The sequence below is a fragment of the Psammomys obesus genome, unplaced genomic scaffold, assembly GCF_907164565.1.
Source record: "Psammomys obesus unplaced genomic scaffold, mPsaObe1.curated_primary_1811, whole genome shotgun sequence".
NCBI lineage: Eukaryota > Metazoa > Chordata > Mammalia > Rodentia > Muridae > Psammomys > Psammomys obesus.
In genome coordinates, this window is record NW_026596079.1 from 40,679,149 (window position 1) to 40,687,447 (window position 8,299).

Consider the following 8,299-nt stretch of genomic DNA (forward strand, 5'->3'; position numbering starts at 1 on the left):
CTGCAGTTATGTCAGTCCAAAAAGCAATGCCTCACTGTGCTTCGGCCTCCCTATATATCCTGTCTTCAAAGTCCACCCACAGATGTTCTCAGCTGGGCAAAGTCATGCCCCTCACACATGAGGGGTTACAGTAAAACATCATGTGCCCTCTCACAAGCCCACCTGGGCAAAACATCAGGTGCCCAGCTTGCAGCAAAACATTACATAACAAAACTGAGTCTTCAAAGGAACCAGAAATTTCCACTGCAGCCATTCCTCTGGAGTTGCCCTGAGAGTGCTGGCTTCCAACTGTGCCACCAACAAACCCACCCTACCTATCATTCTGAAGGGTTATTTTTGGAAGGAATCACCTCTACTTGCCTGTACCAGATGACCAGGCATTTTTCATGATTTCTTCTTTTTTATTATTTGTCTTATTATTTTTTTATATGGGGCCATGTTATGTAGCCCTCACAGGCCTGACATTCACTGTGTAGTACAGAGTGACAAACTCATAGCAAACCTTCTTACTTACTCTGACAAACACTTGGATTATATGTTGCCACCATACCTGTGTTTCTCAGTTTTTTTCTATTAAAAAAAAAAAATCTGTCTGTCTGTCTGTCTATCTATTTGAGATAGGATCTTACTTTGCAGCCCAGGCTGACTTAGACCTTTTTATATGGTTGGGGTTGGTCTCAAACTCTCAGCAATTCTCCTGCCTCAGTCTCCCCAGTGCCAGAAGCATAGGCATGACCACTATACCGAGGCTTATGGTTTCTTTGATTTGGTTTCGCTTATTTATTTATTTATTTATTTATTATTTAATTTATTTTGAGCACCCCAGAAGTCCGGCTATGAAGCTGTGGCTATGAAGCTGTGGCTATGAAGCCAGCCACAGCCAGGCATTCTCTGGCCTGCTCTGCTCCTTCAAAGTGAGACCCTCCTGGTGACTTCCTGGTCTGATAGTGAAGCTCTTTCAGTCATCCTTGTCCTGTAGGGTTGACCCATGGCAGTAGGGAGGAGGGTTCCTCCTTGACCGGAGAGGCCCACAGACACAAACTTCAAGTTAGCCAAGTTAACTCAGGCCCTCATACAAACCCCAGCTTCCTGCTCACTTTACTTCAGAGTTCTTTACTTGTGACACAGGGCTTTAGCTTCTTATCTTCTTGTCTGACCTTTGATGTTTTTAAAAAGAAGGGCTGGCGAGGTGGCTCAGAGGATGAGGGCATCTGTATGAGCCTGGTGAGCACAGTTACACCTGCAGGTCCCATGTGGCAGAAGGAAGGTTCCCACAAAAGCCAACTCCTGAAAGTTGTCCTCTGCCCTCCACAGACAGCCACAGCATGCACGCACCCACAGAATAAGTGTAAAAAAAGATAAAGAAGATTGGTTAAGTTACTGTTTTATTATAGTGAGTGTTTCTGGGAGTTTCCTATGGGGGCTTTTTTGTTGTTGCTGTCACTAAGGACCTCATTGGGAATATGCCATGCTCTTCTGATTTTCCTGTTTCTCAAATGAGCTTATAAACTAGAAAGCCAACCTGACCTATGCTCAGGAAGGTAACATATGGAAAAAGCAAGCATATGTTTCATTAAAAGTCTTCTGTACCTCAGGAAAAGATTCTTAGTGAGGTTCCCTTAAAAAAAAAATTATGGAGACTTTTTAGGAACAAATTTGAAATTTTCTAAGAATTCATTTTTTCACAAAATTTAATTTTCTAACCCTTATTAGGTTATTTTTAAGTTGCAACATTTTATCTAAAAATTGCTTATCTAGCAAATTCAGCCATCCAGGAATCCAAGAATAAGAATGAAATTACTCTGCATAGTCCAGTTACACAGCACGAGCATTTGTTGTTGTTGTTGTTGTTTGAGACTGTGTTTCTCTGGCTGTTCTGGAACTTGCTCTGTAGACCACGCTGGCCTCGAACTCAGAGATCTGCCTGCCTCTGCCTTGAAAGCACAGGTGAACGCGGGACATTAACTCCATTTTGTGTTGGTCTCCATTAGAGGGCCGGGCCTGACCTAGGCCTGGCTCTGAAAAGTCATCAGTTCCAGGAACAGACCATAAAAGTCCCCCAATCAGAGGAGAGGGTAGCCAAGAGATAAAACCACAGGAATGTGGAAAGATCTTAAGACTGGCCATCTGTGCTTGGTACCGTTATATGGTTTTGGTATCTCATGTTATGGTTAAATGTTCATGACACAATGTAGTCTGCTGGCCACGTGGGCACGAGCCAATCAAAAACTGATCCAAGTAGCTGCCTACCAATCAGGTTTTGGATTACCCTAATTCTCGATGTAAGTCCCCTCTTTACCCAAAAGTGGCCTGCTGCAAACTGACATTTAGGATGACCATTTTGTAATGAGGCTGACGGCTGACACCCGCATGCAGGATTCCTGCTTTTTTGAAATAAAAACACTCTTGCTGATTGCATGTGTGAGTGGTGGTCTTTGTGTTGCAATTTCAGACTTAACACTAGGATTAAAGTCTACCACCACCCATCTCAAGTATCTTGTTTAATGTTATTTATTCATTAGGAAGTCTCTAAGGCATAAATCAGAGCTTTTAACTCACAAGGTCACACACTGTAACTCAGGTTACCCTGGAACTAACTCTACCTCAGGCTGGTCTCAAACTCAAAATAATTCTGTCTCTGCCTCCTGGATGCTGGAATTAGAAGTATGAGCCATCACTTCTGGTTCAGAGTCTTTTAGCTCTATTTTGCACAAGATTCAAAGAAGCCTGGCTCTCTGGTTTTCTATCTTGAAACCCTTAGAAATAATAACCTAAAGGTAGATGTGCATTTTTGAAAGCAGGCTCATTTTAAAAGCTAGGAATGTCGCCTGGCATATTCATGAAGAAGAAAAAGCAGAGCTATAAAAACAACCTGTCCCAAAGGTCAAGAAGCAGCAGGATGGCCACCCTTAGCCCAAGCTGGCATGGGAGCTGATGAAAGGCCAGGGGCTCAGCCTCAGTGTGGGCAAATGTGTGATCTGAAGACAGCGATACAGTGTCTTCATACATTTTCCTGTATTCACATTCTATATTTATACAGTTAAGGTTTAAAAGTTACTTTTACGATGAATTCTTTTCAGATCAAGGAGAATCTTAAAAATCCAATTTCCTTGAAAACTGACTCTGAATAATCAAGTAGTAATAAACGCCAGGGTTGTGCCTGTGAGTTCCCTGCCTCTGATCCAGGAGTGAGCATCTCCTCAGCGACTCTGAGAAGATCTAAAGTGTGAGCTTTAGAGAGATAACCCTGGAGGCAGCAGTGGGAGAGGAGTCCCAGCTGGGCTACAGCTTGACCTCAGAGAGTTTCACTTGGGGAGTTGTGCAAACACCAGCTCAAAATGTACAGCCCCAAAGTCGAGTGCTGATTTCAGTTTAGAGTGTACAAGGAGGGCAGGGAGATCTTAGTAGGGAAGAAAAGGCTCTCAGCCCACCCTGCTCTTGTTATTATCACTATTTCTGAGTAAGCACAAAAGTACAAAGAAACCTAAGGGGCATGGGAAGACGAGGTGCTCTCACTCTGAGACTGGGGTAAGCCTCCTGCTGCTGGGAGTCAAGAATTTCAACACCACTAACAAGTCACCATGGGGTCTGGAGACATGCTCAGTGGTTCGGAGTACTTGCTGAACATCCGAGGACCTGAGCTCAGACCCCAGCATCCACATAACAGGCTGGTACACCTCATAAACCATCTTACAATCTTGTTACTACAGAAAACTTTTTAGATAAAATACTAAAACATTTTACCTCATCTTTAAACCATTAAACAATATAACCTTAAAAGTCACCAAAATCTTGTATTAAATGTAGACTATAGATGTGAGTCTTTTGAGAAGCCAGTGGCTACCCTTCTTGGGTGTGCAAAGCTGTTCTTTTTCTGTCAGTCCCCCAAAGCCCCACACCATTGCTCACCAATGCGTAAATCTGTATTAAATCCCTTCCTTAATACACCCCACTATTGGTTCATACTGATTCAACCTAATATTCTTGCTGGAGCCTAAGGATCCAAGCTTTAGCTGGCAAGATGCACTCACATGTGTCAAGGTTGTCTTCATGCGATTCCCATGTAAATACGGGAAGAGCTGACTACAAAGTTGTCCTCAGACCTCCACATCTCCACTAGGGCCGGATGTGTGTGGCTCACACTTTAATCCCAGCGCTTGGAAGGCAGGGGCAGTTGGATCTCTGTTGTTCAAGGCCAGGCTGATCTGTATAGAAAATTTCAAGCCAGCCAGGGCTACATAGTGAGATGTTGTCTAAAAGAATCCTAGTTTCACCCCTGTAAACTGGAAGCAAGCCACTGGAAACACTGAGGTGCCCTTCCATTTGCTGCTGTCGTGGATGACCTAGCACTTTGTAAAAGGAGGAGCAGCCAAACAGTTCACACTGCATGGTTCTCACTGATGGTTGTCACTGGTAAGACATGCTAGGGCAGTGGAAGGAGGAGCCTTAGAATCTGAATAGCCGGGACTATTCCTTTGGAACTCCCATAAACATGAAAACTAACTCTGTCTCTGTCTCTCCTCTTTTCTTTCTTTTGTCTTCTTCCTCCCTCTTCCTTTGGGTTTTCACCTGAAGGCTCATTGATCCCATACAACTTTTGTTTAAATAAATTGTTATGCTTTCTTCCTTTTAGTCTGTCTTTGTCAGGTTTTATTCAGACCCCAGCCAGGACTCCTGGAGGGCACAGGGAATTTCATGTTTCTATAGAAACATTCTTACTTTTACTGAGACAGGGTCTCATCTGTCAAAGACCTCCAGCTCACTATGTAGCTGAGGCTGGCCTTAAACCCAAGTGCTGGAATTCTAGGTGTGCCTCGCTGTTCCTCATTACTTTATCACTGGTATCATTCAAGGATCTCAAACTGGAAAACCCAGCCACCCACTTATTACCAGGCTTTCGATAATAGGACTCTGACACTCAGCACAATCCTCTCTTCTTTCTTTTTTCTTTTTAAAAGTTTAAAGACAATGTCTCATTATATAGCCCAAACTGGACTATAGTTCTCAACCCTCCTGCCTCAGCTACCCAAATTGCTGGTATTACCACCACAGACCAGCAATTCCTTATTTCTTCCCAATAGATTTTTTTTTGTCTCTTTAAACAGGTTTATTTATTTATTTATTTTTTATCACAAGAACAAAAGCCATTGGCTTGTCTGATTCTGTGCCTGAAGGAAGCTATAAGGAAGTCTGCCTGGCATCCAGGTGGCAGACCGTCAGAGAGGTGAGAGTGCACACTGCAAGCTCAGCAGGGAGAAATTCCTCCTGGAAGTTTGTATCAAAGCAGGCTGCGCCCTGGAGGAGAGGCACCAAGGATGCCCAGCACTAGATGAACAGCCTAAGAGCTGATGGGATCCTACAGCAGTGACCAGCTCCATTCCAGTATTGTGAAAAAATAGGGTTTATTTTTAATGTAACAAAAGAGCTCCCAGGCAGGTACTCATCTTGGTTCTGCGCAGTTATCCCTTCACGGCAACAAGGCTCAACAGTTTCCTGGGAACAGCTTTTTTTTTTTTTGCAGGATGGCTGGTATGCTGACCTGGCATACCAGGTCAGGAGGATAGTCCCCTCAGTGGCCAGGGCGGGGTTAGGGGAAGTCATTGTAGGGCAAGAGGAAGGAGTAGAGTGGTGTGTGTCTTGAATCCTGTCAGAGTAGCTTGTCCTCCAGGACAGCGATGGAAGGCGGGGTGAGGACCAGAGGCTGGTGTCCGAGCATGCTCTACATATCCAGGCCAACGCGGGGATCAGGATGAAGGATTTGCCACGATGTTCTTGGGCATCTCCTCATGTGCCAAGTCTACAAGGAGCACAGTACTCCCTCAGCTGGTATTTGGCCAGCTCTGTCAGGTACTGGGGATCTGCGGTGGGTAGCCCCAGAGAATCCACAACGTTTAGGTCATCCTGCATCAGCTTGACAGTCAAGGCCACCATGAGGCCCAGTGCCCACACTTTCATGGGTAACATGTAGTAGTATCTTGTAGGGCCCTGGGGACCGTGGGCTACGCCTCCTCCCCGCCATAGGGGGGAACAGATGCTGCCATGCTGGGCACGGCCACTGCCTTTCTAAGGCCAGGGCTTGCGACCACCACAATTCACCTTAGCCCTGGTCTTGGTCTTAGCATAGCTAATTCTTTTGAAGTTCCTCTGCCAGATGGCAACGTGGTGCAGAATGTCCAGCCGGGCGTGGTGGCAAACACTTCGGGGTGCAGCTCTGCTAGGCTGACGCGCTCCTGCTCGAAGCCTGGTAGAGACTTGACCCAGGCCTGCACCTGGCGGTGGTGTGCTGGGATCCGGAGCTCACACTTCCGTAACACGGCGTCTAGGAGACCTGTGCTATTCCCCAGCTCCGAAAACTCTTCTGACCCAACCGTATATTTTGCTAGCGAGTTAAGGACCTGGGAGCTAGAGCAAAGCGGCCTGGTACAACGCAGCATCTCGGATCAAATTTGTTAAATTTATAAATTTTTCCTATCTTAATTCATGAATGGACATAACAACTGAACTGTAGGAAAAAGTTTCTGTCTGCTTTAGGAATCCCTCTGGCTTTAGGAATCCAGCTGACTTGATTCCTAAAGCTGCCATTGGAAGGATGCAGAGGTTCTTCTGTATTAATAGAACAGTAAAGTCAGCTAGCCACCTCGCCTAGCCGCAGGAACTGAACACGTAGGGCACACAGTGATGTAAGCAAATGTGTACCGAGTGTCCACCACCCAGCAAGTGGAGCATCAAGTACAGGCATTTGGCTTTTGGTTGACTACTTATTTAGGCAGAGTTTTGCTGTATCAGCGACTGGCCTCAAACTCATGGCAGTGTTCCTGCCTCGGCCTCCCAAGTACTGGTTTACAGGCATGAGCTAGCACACCATATTTGTTTTGTGTGTGTGCGATTCAAACAAGGAAAATGCAATTCTGACCTTTAAGAAGTTGCAAAATAGCTAGAGAGATGGCTTGCTCACTAGTTCAGTACACTTACTGCTCTTGCAGAGGACCCAAGTTTGTTTCCCAGTCCCCTGCCCCAGGCTTAGACTGGCTGTAGGGGATCTGACACTTTCTCCTGAGTCCAGAAGCACTGGAAGGCACATACATGCTTGCAGGCAAGCATTCATACACATACAATGTTTTAAATTTAAAAATAAGTTGTAACAAATGGCAGGCTAATGAGCAAATAGATAAAATATTATTAAAGTAGTGTGCTGTTATATCAAGAAGGGGTATAGGAGGGCCAGAGAGAAAGAGTAAGGTGGGCACTGGGGTGGAAGTTGAAGAGGTCAGACTGTAGCAAGTCCAGAAGGCTGAGCAGTGTCATCTTGGCCTGGGGCCCTCCTTTCTCCCTTCAGAGCTTCTAACTGAAGAGCTTTGGGGCATTAGTTTCTTCTAGGCAGCTTTCCTATACACATCCTAATGGACACCCATGTCTATATGCCTCTATTAGCCACAGCCTTCCCCTCCTTATCAGTGACTTGGCTGAGTGACTCCTGGGGCATCTCAGGTGGCTGAGGCAGGGCCACCAGGAGCCCTTTCATTTGTCCTGGCTTTTAATTTATTTTATTATTATTCAGTGACTTGTTTATTTTGATTTCTTAAGACAGTACAGCCAGGCTGGCTTCAAACTCATTGTACAGCTGAGATCCTCCTTTTGCCTCAGTTCCTCCCATTTCCCTTGAGCGCTGAGATTATAGCTGTGTACCACTGCGTGTGGCTGTGACTCTCCTTGTAAGCAACTCTAATTGTACTTTACAGTTGTGAATTCTCCAGCTTTTTTTTTTTTGAGACTTATTTATTAATACAGCGTTCTGCCTGCATGTGTTCCTGCAGGCCAGAAGAGGGCACCAGATCTCACTCTAGATGGTTGGGAGCCACCATGTTGCTGGGAATTGAACTCAGGACCTCTGGAAAAACAGCCAGTGCGCTTAACCTCTGAGCCATCTAAGAAGAGCACAGTGGTCACAGCCAGGAAATGGAAGCCTAAGCAAGGAGCTAATAAGACAGTGCTAGCTGCTCCAGATGAGGTTAACTTTGTAAGTCTGATGAAATACAGGCTAGATCTGAAAGGACGTGCTCACATGCTCCTACATCAGCATCCATCTCTAAGGAGTTGGGAGAACAGCAAACGGAGTGAATGCTTGGAGGTCCATGGATATCTAAGCCACAAATAACCAACAGAGATTTAAAAAAGATACGTTCCAGCTTTAATTGCATTCCTATGTGAACTTTGTAATGACCTCACCAACAGCGTTTATGTGCACTTAAAAATGGTACGTTGTACCCTGAGGGTGAAACTCAGTGGAGGTGACTGAGTA

General features: G+C 45.3%; 1 pseudogene; it reads right to left on the bottom strand.

The window, feature by feature from the left end:
• Window positions 1–5,587: 5,587 nt before the first annotated feature.
• Window positions 5,588–6,434, bottom strand: LOC129690612 (39S ribosomal protein L4, mitochondrial-like; annotated as a pseudogene).
• Window positions 6,435–8,299: the final 1,865 nt, after the last annotated feature.